Consider the following 16,635-nt stretch of genomic DNA (forward strand, 5'->3'; position numbering starts at 1 on the left):
AGAAGTGCTTAGGCCCAAGGCCCAGCTGAGAACAGTGCACAAATCCTTTATCCTAACTTTTGGTCGTCTTATCTGTAAAATGGAACTAATAATGCTTATAAGGTCTAACTGGGCTGAAGTGAGGTAAGTAAAGGTACAGTGTTATGATAATGGAAGTTATTACTGTATAATTTATTTGGTTCTCTTTGGGCTTATTGCTTAGAAGAAGGTGCTGAGAAAGTCCCTTCTAGTAGAAAAAGGGGGTGGGGCACAGGCATAGCAAACATGATGAGGAACTAGACATAATTGTGCCTTTAACATGTGAGTAAAGCCACAGAGCTACCTACCAAAAACTAGTGCCAAATGAGAAAACATGCCGCAACGAACCGAAGGAGGAAGAAATTCAATTTCCTGGCAACTTGATTAGAAAAAAGAAAAGCACCCCAGATCTAACAATAACAACAGCATCACTGTTTATGTGGCGCTTTTAAGGCATTTTATGTGTGTTCACACTGGATCCTCACAACAACCTAGTAGTCAGGTGTTATTATTGTTTCCATTCTACAGATGGGGTTAAAGGGGCTGTGATATATAGAGGGTCACACAGCTAGTAAATGTCTGAGGCAGGCTTTGAATTCAGGTTTTCTTGACTCAAAGTCCAGTCATTCTGTCCACTGATGGATAGGGTGAGTCTTCCAGTTGCCTCTGAAATAGAAGGTAAATTGATGATGATGATGATGGTGAAGATGATGGTGGTAGGGATTGTAGTGATGGTGGTGATGATGATGGCATTGATGATGGTGATGGTGATGATGATGATGGTGATGGTGGTGATAGTAGTGGTGGTGGATTGATCATTGACAATGATGATAAAAGTAAGAGCCAGCATTCACACAAAGTCTTAAGGTTTACAAAAGGTTTTCCCTCCACAAGTCAAGTTGATAGTAGGAAAATCAGCTGATCACTTCTTGTCGACCAGTCATGTCCCTCTAAAAAAAAAGGAAAGACTTCTGTTCATAGTAAGCTTAGAAAAGCTTTATTTATCCCTTACTTGAATCCCATTTCAAAAAGTAATGATCACCAAGTCTCTAGGCTTTTTTTAAGCTGTTAATACCTAGGAAAGGACAAAGTAGATGTGAGGATTCTCTTTCTTCTGTGATTTCTGTTATTATTAGTTGTCAGAGGGGATAAGGTGGGGGGGGGGCAACATAAACTAGAATTGAATGATAGAGGTTCCATACATGTAGGGAAGTACATATGTGTTATGGAAATGGGAATCTGAAGATCTTCCCTGCCTCTTGGCCCTTTGATAGGCTTCAGTGACTCTGAGAACCTTCCCTGATTTGAAATATACTCTGCCCCCTAATAGGCTGAATGTGGTCACATGGAGCCTGTGGTGGGAGGCTTGTTTTTTGGGAATGCCCACACCTTGGTGCTCTGTGATTGGGCAGTGGGTCAAGAGGGCTGTGACATTCTCTGATCCAGGAGAAGGCTATATAAACCCTGAGGTGAGGCTTTGCTTTGGGGCTCACTTTGAGAAGAGTTGTGTGATTTGACCAGATGAGACTCTGGGCATCCATTGAGCCCTCCTGGCTTTGAAAACCCAGATGTTGGTGCTTCCCTCTCTGTTAACTGACTAGGTATGTATATAATGGTCAGACATCTGGAAGCCTGTCTGCTGATCTGTTTCTCTGTCTACCTGTAACCTCTGTTTGTATTCTCTGAAGTTCAGGGTGCTGACCTTTTTCCCCTGAACTAGGTAAATGACATATGTTTGATTAAAGTAAGATTGTTGACCCATTTTTAGTTGCTTTCCTTCAGAAAAGCAGATCTAGGAACCTATGCTAGGAGCCATCCTGGGTATGCTAGGGTACTTGCTGCTACAATATGCTACACATACAGATATTAAAGGAGTATATTTCCTAAGTATATTTTGGGCAGGTTCTTACAGAGAATCAGTGGGAATATAGAGCTTAAACTGCACAGGATGGGAAGCAGAGGGACCATAGTAGGAACAACAGAAATGCTACCTCTTGTTGCTATCAGGAAAGGTTAAAGACGTTGAGTCCTGCACAGGCAGAAAGCAGGACTGCCAATCAATGAGTCATGTGGCTAATATGTGTAAGATAGATGCTGGTGATACAACACAAAGAAGGAAACAATACCTGCTTTCAATAAGCTTACATTCCCACAGGGTGACAGCAAGTGTGCACGCGTGCGCACACACACACACACACACAGAATAACTATAAAAAAGAATAAAAGCAAAATAGATTGGGGGGAAGGGGCACTAGGACTAATGAAACCATGGATCCAACAAAGTCTTCCTTGAAGCCAATAGTTCATAGAGAATCATATATCTAGAGCTATGAGAGACCTTCAAGGTAGTCAAGCCTAGCCTCCATATTTTGCATATAAGGAAACTGAGGCCCTGAGAGAACAATGACCCACAGATAGCAAGCGGCAGAGCTGATACGTAAACCCAGGTCCCTTCTTTCTTCTCTACTCCATTGCCCAATGTCTTTTCCTTTTTTTTTTTTTTAATGTCTTGGAAGCTGACATTCTCTAGCTATTCCTACTTGCCCTTTCATTGTTGTTGTTTATTTCTTGGTTCACTTGTGATGAAGGGCTTTAGATTTCAAGAAGTCTTGTGTGGGTGGCTACACAGCCAAGTAGGTTCAATTCTGTAGGAAGGCACATGGGAGCTTCCGGTTGTTGACTGAAATTGACAGTGGTGGGGTCTATAGAGTTCATCTTTGACTCCAACATTCCTCCCTGAGGCAGGTGATCAAAGGAAAAAATTAATTAACTTTTGCTGGTGAAAATGGATATTGTGAGATTATTTTTAAAAATTAAAGACTAAGAAATGTCGTGTCTTTAGATAGTTTTAAGCCAGTCTGAATAGGAAGGCACCTGGGAAGGCATCAAAGTGCCTCTTAGCCTGTCACTTGACTATAGGATCCATTTACACCATGTAACATCTGTACACTTTCCCTTTTCTTGGTTTTTAGCAGACCATAATGCTTTTGTGTGATACATGTGGTGTCCCAATTTTTAACCATCGTTATTATGCTTGTTATTCAATTCAGCTTGAATGTAGTGTGACATGCCTTTCGTGTTGGTGCCAAATGTTCAAAGGTCAAAAAAAAAATGATCCTTGACCCCGAGGATCTGATATTTTACTGAAAGGTTCAGCATAGACACAAAGAAGCACATAGAGATCATATATACCTTAGCAGAAAGTGAGAGCAAAAGGGAGAGAACACTAGAAAATCTGGGGAAAATCATCAAAGAAGTCATACAAATTACAGCATATCATTTATGGCATTTGGTGACTTAACTTTATTTTAAAACTGCCACTCATATTTTGTGGAATCTTTTTAACATTATTTATCTATGTGACAATGAACAAATGGCTATGACACCTATCTCTAGGGGTAGATTGATAGTCATTCAACTGATTGAATGTTTATTGATCCCTTGAAAAAGGGGCATGCAGATTAATTTTTTTTTTCCTCACAATTACTTTGAGGTCAAATTTTCAAGATGCTAGATTCAACTGTACCAAAGAATGAAGAGAAAACAACAGATAGAAAGAATATTTCCTGTTTTTTATTTTAAGGCAAGTGGTTTTATCTGTGTAGGTCTCAGTTTCCACATGTGTCAAAGGAGGGCTAACCAAATGGGCTTCAAAGAACCTTTCAGTTTTAGTAATCAATGAATCATCAAATAATCCATCAATTAAGCACTCATTAACACTTATTATGTGCCAGGTACTGTGGTAGACAGGGACACAAGTGAAACAGTTCCAATTTTCAAGAAGATGTTCAACCCAGGGAAACTTGTTATAGAAAATATAGACAAGGTCATGGGGGTGGGGCAGGGAAGAGGAAGGAAGATCAGTATCAGTTGCATGCATCAGGAAAGACTTCATGAAGAAGGTGTCAATTTAAATAAGTCTGAAAGAAAATGAGGGATTGTATGAATCCAAAATGAGGGGGGAATACATTTCAGGCACTGGGCTGGTCAATACAAAGGCAAGAAGGGGGAAGGGAATATTAAGAGGAAAGATACATATCCCATTTGGGGAAGCTAAGTCAGGATCAGCTTGTGAAGGACTTTAAAAGCAAAACTCAAGAGTTTCTATTTGCTTCTAAAGGTAATATAGTGAGTCACTGGAGTTTGTTGAGTAGCAGAGTGACATGGTCAGGTTCAAGCTCTAGGGAAATAACTGGATCATCCCAGATTCCCAGTGTTTGGAAGCTGTGAGTCCAAAATTATATAGTATTAAGTTCCAATTCTCAACACTGGTAATTGTCCAAACTCATGAATTTCCTAAATTATGTCACATTTATTTAAAAATATATATGGTAACATTTATAATTCAGTTATTTGTTTCAAAATTTGGACTCTGGATAGATATTTGCCTTTTTCTTAGAATATGAGTTCTTTGATAAAATTCTGTTCTTGAGGTAGTATTGGGGCAGCAGAAAGAATTCAGGATTCACATTTAGCAGAGCTGGATTCAAATCCAAGGACAGCTACTTATTACCTGTCTGACTTGGAGTCAGACCTCACTGGACCTCTTTGAATGTCAGTTTCCTCACCTTTATAGGTGAGGGCAGGGTGGGAGACCTAACCCGCCTCTAATGCCTTCCAGCTTTGCCAGACTATGATCTATGGAATCATAAACCCAATGATTTCAGAACTGTGAGTGCTTCTACAAAGGAGGAACTACCTGGAGATACTTGGGCTTCCTTGGGTGGAAAAGGAGGTTTAGTGGAATGACTTCCAAGTCACTTAATCCTCTGATCCTTTGAAGTATACTGGTAACCACTGAAATAAAGGCCAGGAGCCACAGTCCAACATGGGTAGTTGTCTGCCTCATTTTGGTCGATAGATGGCACCAAAGGAACCTGTTACCTTTTTCCCCAAATGAGAAAAAACTGAATTGAAGAAGGCATAATTGAGAGGACTCTTCGTTTGTCCAGGACAAAGCCGCTGCTTTCTAGCTTATTTCCTTTGGGATCCTGGTGGAGCGACACTTCTACCTAGCTTCTTCTCCCCGCACTATTACTTACTCTTTGGAGCTATAGAAACTTTTCAACGCCCATACCATGAAAAAATGGTCATTCTTTAAAAAAAAAAAAAAACAGTTTTCTTCTCCTTTATCTTACCTTGACAACCGGTAAATTCCCTTCTCTATTCTTAGTTCAGGGAACGTGGATGGGCTTCAACTGTTTTGGAAATCTGGCATCAGTCCTTTCTCTTAAAGAGAACTGATAAGTTACCCAACCTTATTCCCAAACTCCTTCACTCATCATTTTTGCCCACCACAGCTTCCTGTCATATTGGATGCTGGAAAGTAGCCCCCATCACCCCTTCCTTCTAGTCAAGTCTTTCAGTTCTGGGCATTTCACAACACTGGATTTTCCTAGATTGGGGGAAGGGGGGAAAGAAGGTTGTATAATGATAAATCCATGTGTCAAAACACAATAAGCTGATACACAAGCTTTCCAAATAAAAGTCTATTTCTTCTCAAAAGTTTGCTTAATTTCTCATGCTTTCCTAAGGATGGGGTGAAGGTGTTATTGACGATTACCTGAATAAGACACTTACTTTAGCTATAGGTAGAGTTTCAGCTAAGGCATCCTGCAAACATTTACTTATATCTTAGAAGCATTGGAAAAAAAAAAACCACCTGTATATTTAATAAGCCATAGAGTAGAGAAATCAAGAGGCTTTGAAATTTTCATGGATCCTTCCAGTAAATCAGTCAACAAGCATTTGTTAAGGAACCACTACCAGGCACTTTGTAGAGAGAAATTCTTTATTAGGGCAGCTAGGTGGCACAGTGGATAGAGTGCTGAGCCTGGAGTCATGAAGATCTGAGTTCAAATTCATTCTCAAATACTCACTAGATGTGGCCACTGAGCAAGTCTCCATTTGCCTTAGTTTCCTGATAATGATAGTACCCACCTCCCAGGATTGTTTTGAAGATCAAATGAGATAATAATGGTAAAGTGCCTGACACATAGTAGGAATGATCTAAATGTTGGCCACTATTATAATTAAATATAAAAAAGGCAAAAAAAAAAAGCCCCACAACCAAATAATATTCCCTTTTCTCAAAGAACACAGAGTATAATGGGAGAGGCAACTATGTGCACACTAGATATAGACAAAAGACACTACCACTGAGGAAACCTGGGAAAGCCTTCTTGTAGAAGGTGGGATTTCGCCCTTTGACCCAACAATACTGCTTCTAGGATTGTATCCCAAAGAGATCATAGAAGTGGGAGGAACACCCATATGTACAAAAATATTTATAGCAGCTTTTTTTGTGGTGGCAAAGAATTGGAAATTAAGGGGATGCCCATCAGTTGGGGAATGGCTGAACAAGTTGTTGTATGTGAATGTAATGGAATACTATTGTGCTAAAAGAAATGAGGACCAGAAGGACTTCATATTTACCTGGAGAGGCTTATACGAACTGATGCTGAGTGAGAAGAGCAGAACCAGGAGACATTTGTACACAATTACAGACACAACGTATGTGTGACAACCCACTTTGATAGACTAAACTCTCCTCAGCAATGCAAGGTGATAAGACAATTTCAAAAGACTCATGATGGAAAGAGATGTCTGCATTCAGAGAAAAAAACTAGAAAGAACAGAGTTTGAATGTAGATTGAAGCAAACTACCTGCTCTCTGTCTTTTTTCTTATTTGGTTTTGTTTCCTCTTTCCCATTGTTCATTCCATCAGTTACAATCCTTCTTTACAACCTGACTAATGTCTAATGTGAAAGTATTTGCAGATCCTATACTTGATTGCATGCCACCATAAGGAGGGAGGAGGAGAGGGAGGGAGAGAAAATTTGAAACTCAAGGGATTGTGGAACTGAATCTTGTAAACTAAAAGTAAACAAACAAATTAATAAAGAATTTTACCAATCAAAAGAAATGTGGGATTTCAGGCAAAATGAAGGAAATCAGGAGATAGAGATGAGATGGGAGAAAATTCCAGGAATTGGGATCAGTCAATGAAAATGTCCAGAAACCAAAGACTGAACTTCTTGGGCAAAGATCCAGGCAGGAGGCCTGTGTCATGGAAGAGCAGGATGGAGGGGGAGGAGGAAGGATTAAGATAAAAAGGCAGGAGGGAGCAAGTTATGAAGGAGTTTGAAGGACAAACAGAGGATATATTTGATCTTGGAAGTGATAGGGAACCACTAGTGTTTATTCATTTATTTTCAATTTATTTATTCATTTTTAGTTTACAACATTCAGTTCCATAACCTCTTGAGTTTTAAATTTTCCCCCCCCTCAGGGCAGGGGTGGGGTAGGTGCCACAGTGAATAGAGCACCCATCCTGGAGTCAGGAGGACCTGAGTTCAAATCTGGCCTCAGACACTTAACACAAAATCTAGCTGTGTGACCTTAAGCAAGTCACGTAACCCCAATTGCCCTCTCCCCCCCAAAAAATTTTCTCCCCCTCCGCAAGATGGCATGCAATCTGATATAGGCTGTACATATACATTCACATTAAACATTTTCATTTTAGTCATGTTGCAAAGAAGAATTATAACCAAGGGAATAAACATGAGAAAGAAGAAATAAAACAAAACAAAAAAGAGAGAGAATAAATAGTCTGCTATCAGACTCCAGATGTGGATAGCATTTTCCATCATGAGTCTTTTGGAGCTGTCTTAGAACCTTGCATTGCTGAGAAGAGCCAAGGCTATCAAAGTTAGTCATCATACAATGTTGTTGTAACTGTGTACAATGTTGTCTTGGTTCTGCTCCCCTCACTCAGTATCAGTTCATGTAAGTCTTTCTAAGTTTTTCTGATGTCTGCCTGAACCACTGGAATTTATTGAGAGAGGGAAAGAGAGAAGGGGGGGGGGAGAGAGAGAGAGAGAGAGAGAGAGAGAGACTTGGTTAGACCTATTGAGGGAGATCATTTTGACAGCTGAGTAGTAGATGAACTGGAGTAGGATTATTTCAATAAATATTTCAGGTGTGAAGTGATACGGGTCTACTCTAGGATGGTAGCAGTGTCAGAGGAGAGAAAGGGGCATATATGTGAGATGTTATGAAGGTAGAATTAACATGTCTTGACAATAGATTGTATACGGGAGGTGAGAAAGAATGAGGAGTCACGAATGATTCATAGTTTGTAAACCTTGATGATTGAGAAAATGGTGTTGCCCTCAACAATAATAAGGAATGCGGAAATGGGTGGAAGTATTAGGAGAAAAGATAATGAGTTCTCTTTTGGACATGATGAGTTTAAGATGTCTGCTGGATATCCAGTTTGAAGTATCTAAAAGACAGTTGGAGATGCAATATTGGAGGTCAGCAAAAATGTTGGAAAAGGATAAAGAGATTTGAGAATCATTAGCATGGAGATGATAATTAAATCCATGGGAGCTGATGAGATCACTAAGCAGTAGAGAGGGAGAGAAGAAAAGCCTTGAGGGACACCCACTGCTGGTGGATGCAACTTGGATGAAGTTGCACCCAAGGGGATGGAGAAGGAGGTAAGTAGGAAGAGAACCTGAAGAAAGTAATATCCAAATTTCTCCAAATCTTCTGTTTCTGCAGAAGGTTTCTTTCCCATAATTCCCCTTGCATCCTCCATAAAGGATTGATCCAATGCCCTTGAGGCTTTCTTGTTGTTTTTCTTGTGTCTCAAGGATACCATTGGTCTATTCACCAGAATGCCCATTCTAGGTCTCCAACCTACAGGATGGAACCAGCTCTTTTCCCGACATATGCATATCTGCCCTAATAATTTTGAAGCTATTTCCCAATCAATTAACAAACATTTATTAATCACTTACTATGTGCCAGGCATTGTGCTGGGTGCTGGGTGTACAAAGACAGAAATGAAACACTCCCTATTCTAAGGAAACTTAATTCTCATTGGGGAAATCCTGGAACACCAAATAGATACTAGGTGATTTGGGTAGGTTGTGCAAGGGCACAAACAACTGGGAAAATGGGAAAAGGCCTCAAGTGGAAGATGACCATTGAGTCTAGAAGGAGACTTCTAGAGATTCTAAGGGAAAGGAGTTAAGAAGGAAGTACATTCCTGATATGGAAGCCACAAAGATATGGAAGGCACAAAGACAGGGATCTTATGATTAGGAAGGACTGTTTGAATGGACCAAGGCAGGTAGGCTAGAGTCAGATTGTGATTATGTCAAGCCAACAAGTCAAGGATCAAGTAGTGAGCATGTATCAAACATGGTGCTACCCAAGTGGTAGTGGGATTGAACTTGCCTTCCATCTTTCCATTGTCTTTTGGTTTATTTGCCATTATAATTCTTCAGAGATCACAATATTCCATGGTTTCATAATTTCCAGCTATCCCTGGAAGAATAATGGAACACTGGACAGTCTGAGAACACTGAAAGAATTGTATGTTGCCCAAGTACAATCCACTTGGATCCATGCCTTTTACATAACTCTAGGTCCAACTTATTATCCAAATGTGTCCTTTTTCCAAGACATAAACCTTGATGCAACTAGATGGCAATTATTTACCATGACTGTTATGGGTAGCCCTGATGACAAGTTCCCTCTCCTTCACCCACTTGGAACTTCCAGATCTCTCTCTCCTTAGGCAAGAATCTGCTTATAATACCTCGATGGTCTGAACTAATTGTTTTTAACATCTTCTCCTAGCTTCCTGGTTTCCCTTTTTTTTTTTAACAAGATGCTGGAATGTCTTTAGCAAGGAGGTCACACATCCACACTGCTTGCAGACTGTACTCTATAATTATCTGTCTCTGAGATTGAAATCTTGCTTAGACATAGCTCTTGTTAGGTGGCTCTGTGAAAATCACAGGCACTTTCTTTCTTCTAAATAACATCATTTTCTATGCCTCAGGTGGGAGTTGTTTTCCAGCCTGTTTACCTTGAAAACTGAATGCATGGCACATTGTTATTTCTTATACTTCCTAAGTCTCCCCAGGGGGCCCAAAGGCTTTGACCCCTTGTCCACTCTTGAGCTTGTTCAGCTCATCGTTTTGGCTTTCCTCATCCATGAGTGATTAGAGAAGGTGTCTCAGGGCTCTGTTTCTTGGAGGAGGAAACAGCGAATAACTAAAAATGTTGGTTATGACACTCATTGGAAGAGTGAGCATAGAAGGCTTGGCATGGCTTAAGCAGGAAATGGAGGAAAGTCATTAGAATTAATAGGAAAGACTCATTGTTCCCACCTCTCCTTCCTTAATGAATGGGAGTTTTTACACTGACATTTGAGAATATATGAAGGATCACAAATTTAGACCCAGAAGGAGCCTCTGGATTCAACATATTCATTTAAGAGATGAGAAAATTGCCAGAGTCAGATGTGTAACTGTCGTCCTCCTGATGCCAAATCCAGAACTCTATCCTCTACCCCACCGAAAAGCCTTAAAGGACAAGCTTCTTCCACTGGGCTCTTCTGGCTTCAAACGATTGTACCTGAGCAAAGTTAGAAGCCTCCAGAATCTCCTCATTTCTACAGGTTTTACAAATAAGACACTTTAACAGACTCCCTCCGTGGCCAACTCTTAGACTGACCCCGTGTGGGCTTACTTTGACTTTTCTTCATGGGGAGGGTCAAAGGAGAAACTCATGAGAGGAAGCACAATCCCATAGAAAGTTTCCTGCAGTTTCTTCGGGTTGTGAACAACCTCAAACTCAGAGAAAAGTCAAATGAAAAAGGTAACATGAAAGTGAAGGCACCCTAACCACATGGGCTGGCACACACCACAGATCTGAATTGAGTGGTGGCTGTGGGAGGGCTTCAGAAACCTGTTTCTCTTATCTGATGTCTGGCAAGCCTGAGGAGTGGTGGATATTTTTTTTCTTCCATCTCTCTTTGGCATTCCCACGAGTACCTTTTAATTTCTTGGGGGCAAGAAAATTCACCATCTAATTTAGTGCAGTATTTGCTTCTCACGGAATAAATGGTTGCTGCTGGAAGCAGGTTAGTTTTTTTTCACCCCCAACCCTGGGGGACCTTCTCAATTAAAGGTGTTTATGTTATTGAAAGAATGAAAAGTCTCTTGTTATCAGTCAGCCTTCATTTGACTGCTTTAAGGAAGCCTTCCCTTTGAAGTCTGTCACACTGTAGATATAATTCTCTCAATTATTTTGATATTACCAGGAAGAGAATTTGTTACTTTAGAAGTTACCCATTGACTCCATATGAAGAAACTTTTGGATGATGAATTAAAACCATTGTTCTTGAGGGGTATGAGATGGTGGGTTATGTTGATTTTATCCAATTAATCCAACCTAATTAAATTTAATCCAGCACATAAACATTGCTTAAGAAGCTTTCTAGCCTGCTACATGCAAGACACTCTGCTTGGCAAGGAGAATCCAAGATCAACAGTCCCTGTCCTCAAGGAGCAGATATTCTAATGAGTAGAAGATGATATTTAAATTTAAGCTTAAATGATCATTTCAATCTGGAGAGGGCACTAACATCGAGGAGGGAAAGGCAGAGCTTTCTCATCAGAGAAGATACATGATCTGAACCTTTAGGGAAGCTTGATATTTTAAAAAGTACAAAGAAACAAAAGTGATAGATGGAGGGCCAAATTTAAAGGACAGAAACAGGTCAGCTTTGCTGGAACATCAAGTATATAAAGCAGAATGATGTGCAACCAAGGTCTTTATGCTCAAGGGAAGAATTTCGGTTTTATTCTACAGGCAATAGGGAGTCACAGAATGTTTTTGAACGGGGAAATGACAATGTCAAACGGAAGTTCTGAAAGATTATTTTTGGGAGGCATGTCAAAGACTAGGAATTTGAAAGACTGGTAGTTGGGAGTCTAATTAGGAAATTTGTGATACAGACCAGTGGGGACATGATGAGGCCCAAAATAGGAAGATGGTCATGTTGATGGAGAGAAGAGATGTTGCGGAGGTACAATCTATAAGAAATGATAACAGATAAGACATCAGAAAAATGAGAGGGATGAATTAAAGATGCCTGCAAGGTTGCAAACTTGGGTGACTAAAAGGATGGTGGGACCCTCAATGGAAATGGAGAAGTTTAGAAAATTACTGAGTATAAAGAGTTATCCTGGAAAGGGAATGAGGTCCCTTACAGAATCATAAATCTACATGGAACCTTAAAAAAAATCACCTGGTGATTTCACTTCACACATGAGGAAATTGACACTCAAGCAGGTTCAGTGAATTATACAAAGTCACACATATAGGATCAGAAGTGGAATTTGGAGTAAGGCATTCTGATTCCAGAACCAGCATGTTTTCCACTTAGTCCACTCTCTCTGGACCTCTTTGTCAGAGATTAGAGCCAAGAGGAAAGAATAGGGAATGATGCTGAGAGGTTGGGAGGCATAGATTAGGGAAGGAATGGAGAGGGAGTCCATGAAAGATAGCCTTGTTTTCCCTCCTGGAATAGGCAGTAGAGTTGACTAGATAATTTCGCAAGATCTTTGCATCTAGGTTACACAGTGGAGTGAACATTGCGCTCATCAGGAAAACCTGAGTTCAAACCTACACTAGAACACTGACTAGCTGCATGACTTTAAGGAAGTAACTTAAACACTGACTCAGGTTCCTCAGCTATAAAACAGGGATCAGTTGATTGGTTGTCTTATGTTATCAAAAGGACTGAATGACATTACTACGGTGGCCTCATGGTACTATTTGTGTGACTGTGGCTGATCAGACCAATTTGAGATCTGAAGGCCATACTGCAGGACACGGATAGTTCATGTAAGCATTTGGAATGGAGATGTCTCTAAATTTGTGAATCTCACATTCCTTTTCGGCTACTGTAATTCTGCACCTTCTTTGATATGGGCACACCATGCTGTGTAGCCCTTTGCCAGTATCTCCCATGTCATTCAATTGGTTTCAAAGTTCTGAATCAATAGAGGATCATAATAGCACCTACCTCCCAAGGCTGTTATGAGGATTAAATGAGATACACTTAGGACAGTGCCTGGCACATAGTAGACACACAAAAAGCTAGTTCCCTCCTCCCTCCTTTTTATAACCTTTTCATCCTACCCATTCTTATGACACTAGAGACAAAGGACTCAATAAACCCTTTGATTTGTCCTTATTAGAAGTGTCTTTTTAAGGGTTTTCCTGTATGGATATCTAGGTTTTCTTCCAACCCTGCGATTCTGGGATTCTATGATGGGGAATGAGGAAATCAATTACGGATAGTGCAGAATCTAGTGTGTGTGTGTGTGTGTGTGTGTGTGTGTGTGTGTGTGTGTGGTCAAAAAAATTTGCTTTTTAATTTCTATATCTCTTTTTGACCCATTGTCAAAACTTCTCCCACTGATCTATGACCTCATCTCGTATTCTGGATCACAGTACAAGTTGAAACTGGCCTGCCCTGGGTTGGCTAATTAAGGCCAAAAAGGTGACTCTTAGATAAGCCCTAAGTGATGAAAATTCTGCTTTGCTCACCGGTCACCAGCCATAGCCAGAGAAGGCACAGCTAAACAGCAGGTTTCCTGACGGCCCATCGATGGTCTTTGCATGAACTCCTCCATGCCAGTCCTTTGTCAGCAGAAGCCTTCTCATATTCTGTCATAAGCCAGGCAGCCAGCAGGCTTCTAAATATTGATCTTGTCTAACCAGCAGAGCCAGCTTTTGTCAAAGCAATGGATTTGTCATTGGTGAGTCAGCACCGTGCTTCATGGACACTTTCTTTTTCCAAACAGGTAACAAACAAGTCCTACTAAAGAAAAAACTTACTCAGCCTCAGCACAAAGAGATGTTTTGACATGAAAACAGGTCAGTCCAAGTATTCAGTTTTCCCACAGTATAGTCATAAACCCTCATAGGGTTTGTCAATTGTTCTTGGGGAGTACTGAAAAACAAAAATAAAAAATAAACATTCTGAGAAAGGGATGAGAAAAAGCTTTCTGGAGTGTCTTGGATGGAAATTAGAAGACAAGTGTACAGCAGAATTTCTAAGCCCATTAATAATTATCTTTGTCTACAAAATATCCAATAGGCTCCCTCTAACTTAGTGTCATTCATTCATTTCACAAGTATTTTTGGACCACCTATTATGTGTGAGGAAATGTGCTAGGTGCAGAATATCTAGGAACAAACCAGGCACAATGGAATGCTCTCAAAGAGCTGACTTTCTGCTGGAAGAAACAACAGAAACACTGAAAAATAAACACTAAACATACACATACATACATGCATACCCAGCCCTCTATACATTGAGAAGAGGCAGAGAGGCAGAGACAGAGATAGAGGCAGAGAGACAGAGACAGAGAGATAGAGAGACAGAGAGAGAGAGAGAGACAGAGAGACAGACAGAGACAGAGGCAGAGACAGAGACAGAGGCAAAGATGGAGAGATAGAGAGACAGAGAGATAGAGAATGACAGAGAGAGGGCCAGAGACAGAGTCAGAGATAGAGAGAGGAGGGGGAGGGAGGGGGGAGAGACAGAGAGAGCAAGAGAGGAGAGGGTAAAGGAGGAAGGGAAGGAGGAAGATGGGGGGGGTTATTGGGAGGGAAAAAATACTAGCATGCCATAATTTTTAATCTAGGATTCATAATTTTTTTATGGAACTAGATTGATAACTGTATTTGGATATAATTCTTTTTCTGTGTAACCCCATGCATTTTTTCTTATGCATTTAAAAATAATCTGAGGAGGTTTTGCCAGCCTGCCAAAGTGGCTCCCAACCCAAAAAAGGCTAAGGAGCGCTGCCATACATAGTAAGCTATCTTTGGATGCTTCAACTTACCTTCATTGAAGAGAGGATGGCACCAGCTGATCTCTTTGGTGCCTCCCAGGTATGACAAACTCTGATTCACCTGAAGCGAGTGAGAATCTGATAATAATTAATGACATCAGTGAATGAATAACAGGATCACAGATCTGGAGTTGGAAGAAACATTTTCATCCAACTTTAAAAACAAAAATCTGATTTTTCACATGGCTTCATTTCTTTGGGACTGCAAACTAAGAGAGAGAAGAGAAAAATTATTTGTAGTTTGAGTGGTGCTATTCAGGGTGTGGTATCTGAAGGGGGGGGGGGAAGTGTAGAAAATGGGAGCTTGACCCAGGCAGGTGTTGTGATTTTGACTTTAAAGAGAACCTGTACCTAAGAGGGGAACATAAACTTAGAAAACTTAAGAAACTTTTTTTTTTTTAACAAAAAGGAGACATCCCAAAAATGTACTCCAAATACAACAGATGGTCCTTGAAAGTTAATGTTTGAGAATCACAGACCCAAATTAAACATCCTCTAAGCTCCTGGGAAATTACTTTTTGTTAGGATTTCTAGGAGCAGGCCTTAACAACCTTTCTAGCAGGATCCTGCCAATCAGGCTAAGGGTTGCCCCAAATTTCCAGGGCTACTAGAAGCCATTGGCAAAACTAAGCCAAAAGACAATCGCGAGATAATGAGATGAGAGCATGTAAAGGGAGCAAAAGCCTAGAGGAAAGAAATGAGAGGAGAGAAATAAAATGAAGAGGTTCATGTGGGAGAATGGCATGGTGCCACCAACAAGTGCCAGGAAGTTTCCTCCCCCTGTTCTAGAGCACTCACCCAAAAGGAGGAAAAAAAGGCATCAGAATTTTTCTGAGCATAGTATTTTTATGAAACATATTTTGCATGCATGCTCTTTTAAAAAGTTTACATCAAAACACCAATTGTGTTTCCACATTTGGGAATATGTAGCCATGTTCCAGATCACATTACCTCATTAGATACAATGTGGAGAGAGATTGAAATCTCAGCCCTTCTGAATCTTAGAGGACTTTGTGGCTAATCAGGCCTGGCCTTGGAGATAGCTGAAGCCCAGGGGTTTGGAAAAGGTTTCCTTTCTATCTCTGTAATAGCCCCAAACAGCACATCCTTACATTTCATCTTCAATCATGAGAAGCTTTTCAGACACTTGGAAGTGAGCCTTCATTAATACAATAACAGAGATTGGAGATTTCTAGCAGCCTTATGTTTCTTTGTTTCTCAAAGTTGCTAGCAAGTTACTTCTGCTTTGGATTGTGTGCAAACCATAAGGAGATGAAAATAAGAAAACTATTAGTGTGAAGACCCAAGGCAGATGACATTTAATGAAGAGATCTCTTAAATTCAGTGAGCTTTTTTCCCTTTACCAGACAAGCAGCATCTATTTTGAATTTGGTGATGATTCAGTTGCCGTGATTTTCACCTTGAGCCAGTATTTTTCATTTAAAATATTACTATTAGAAAGAAATTGTGGAGCGTGCACTGTCCTCAAAAGCGACAAGAAAGAGTCAGGACGAGAAGAGGAGGGCCAGTACGGAGCAATGTTTTCTGATTCTCAACGATGTCTCATAGAGGCAGCCTGGAAGGATGGATAAATTGCAAGCTGTGAGACCCTAGTCATGTCACTTAACCTAAACACACATCAGGCAGCTCCCTGTTCTTCTCAATTAAGTCTTGCCTGAGTGACTTGCTCATCTGACTGGCTGGGAAAATGGCTTATCCTTCTCAGAGTCTTCTAGAAGGTTCATGATGAAAGCACTCTCACATCTTCAAAACTGTACAACCAAGGAGTCAGAGAACCTGGGCTTGAATCCCAGTTCTGTTACTCGCTACTCTTTTGTCCCATAAGCAAGTTAATTCCCCTTTCTTTGTTTCATTTTTCTC

At 40.4% G+C, this 16,635-nt stretch overlaps 1 long non-coding RNA gene across 1 annotated transcript; it reads right to left on the reverse strand.

Annotated features, from left to right (window-relative positions):
- Window positions 1-452: 452 nt before the first annotated feature.
- LOC138157845 (uncharacterized) lies at window positions 453-14,953 on the reverse strand. Its single transcript, XR_011167477.1, has 3 exons — window positions 14,746-14,953; window positions 13,442-13,847; window positions 453-968 (listed from the first exon to the last, which is right to left on the reverse strand). It is a non-coding gene; the product is annotated as an uncharacterized lncRNA (long non-coding RNA).
- Between the last annotated feature and the right edge of the window lie 1,682 nt (window positions 14,954-16,635).

Source organism: Petaurus breviceps, unplaced genomic scaffold (assembly GCF_028583685.1).
Source record: "Petaurus breviceps papuanus isolate PSGF00001 unplaced genomic scaffold, PetGlider_PUasm1.0 173, whole genome shotgun sequence".
NCBI classification, from domain to species: Eukaryota; Metazoa; Chordata; class Mammalia; order Diprotodontia; family Petauridae; genus Petaurus; species Petaurus breviceps.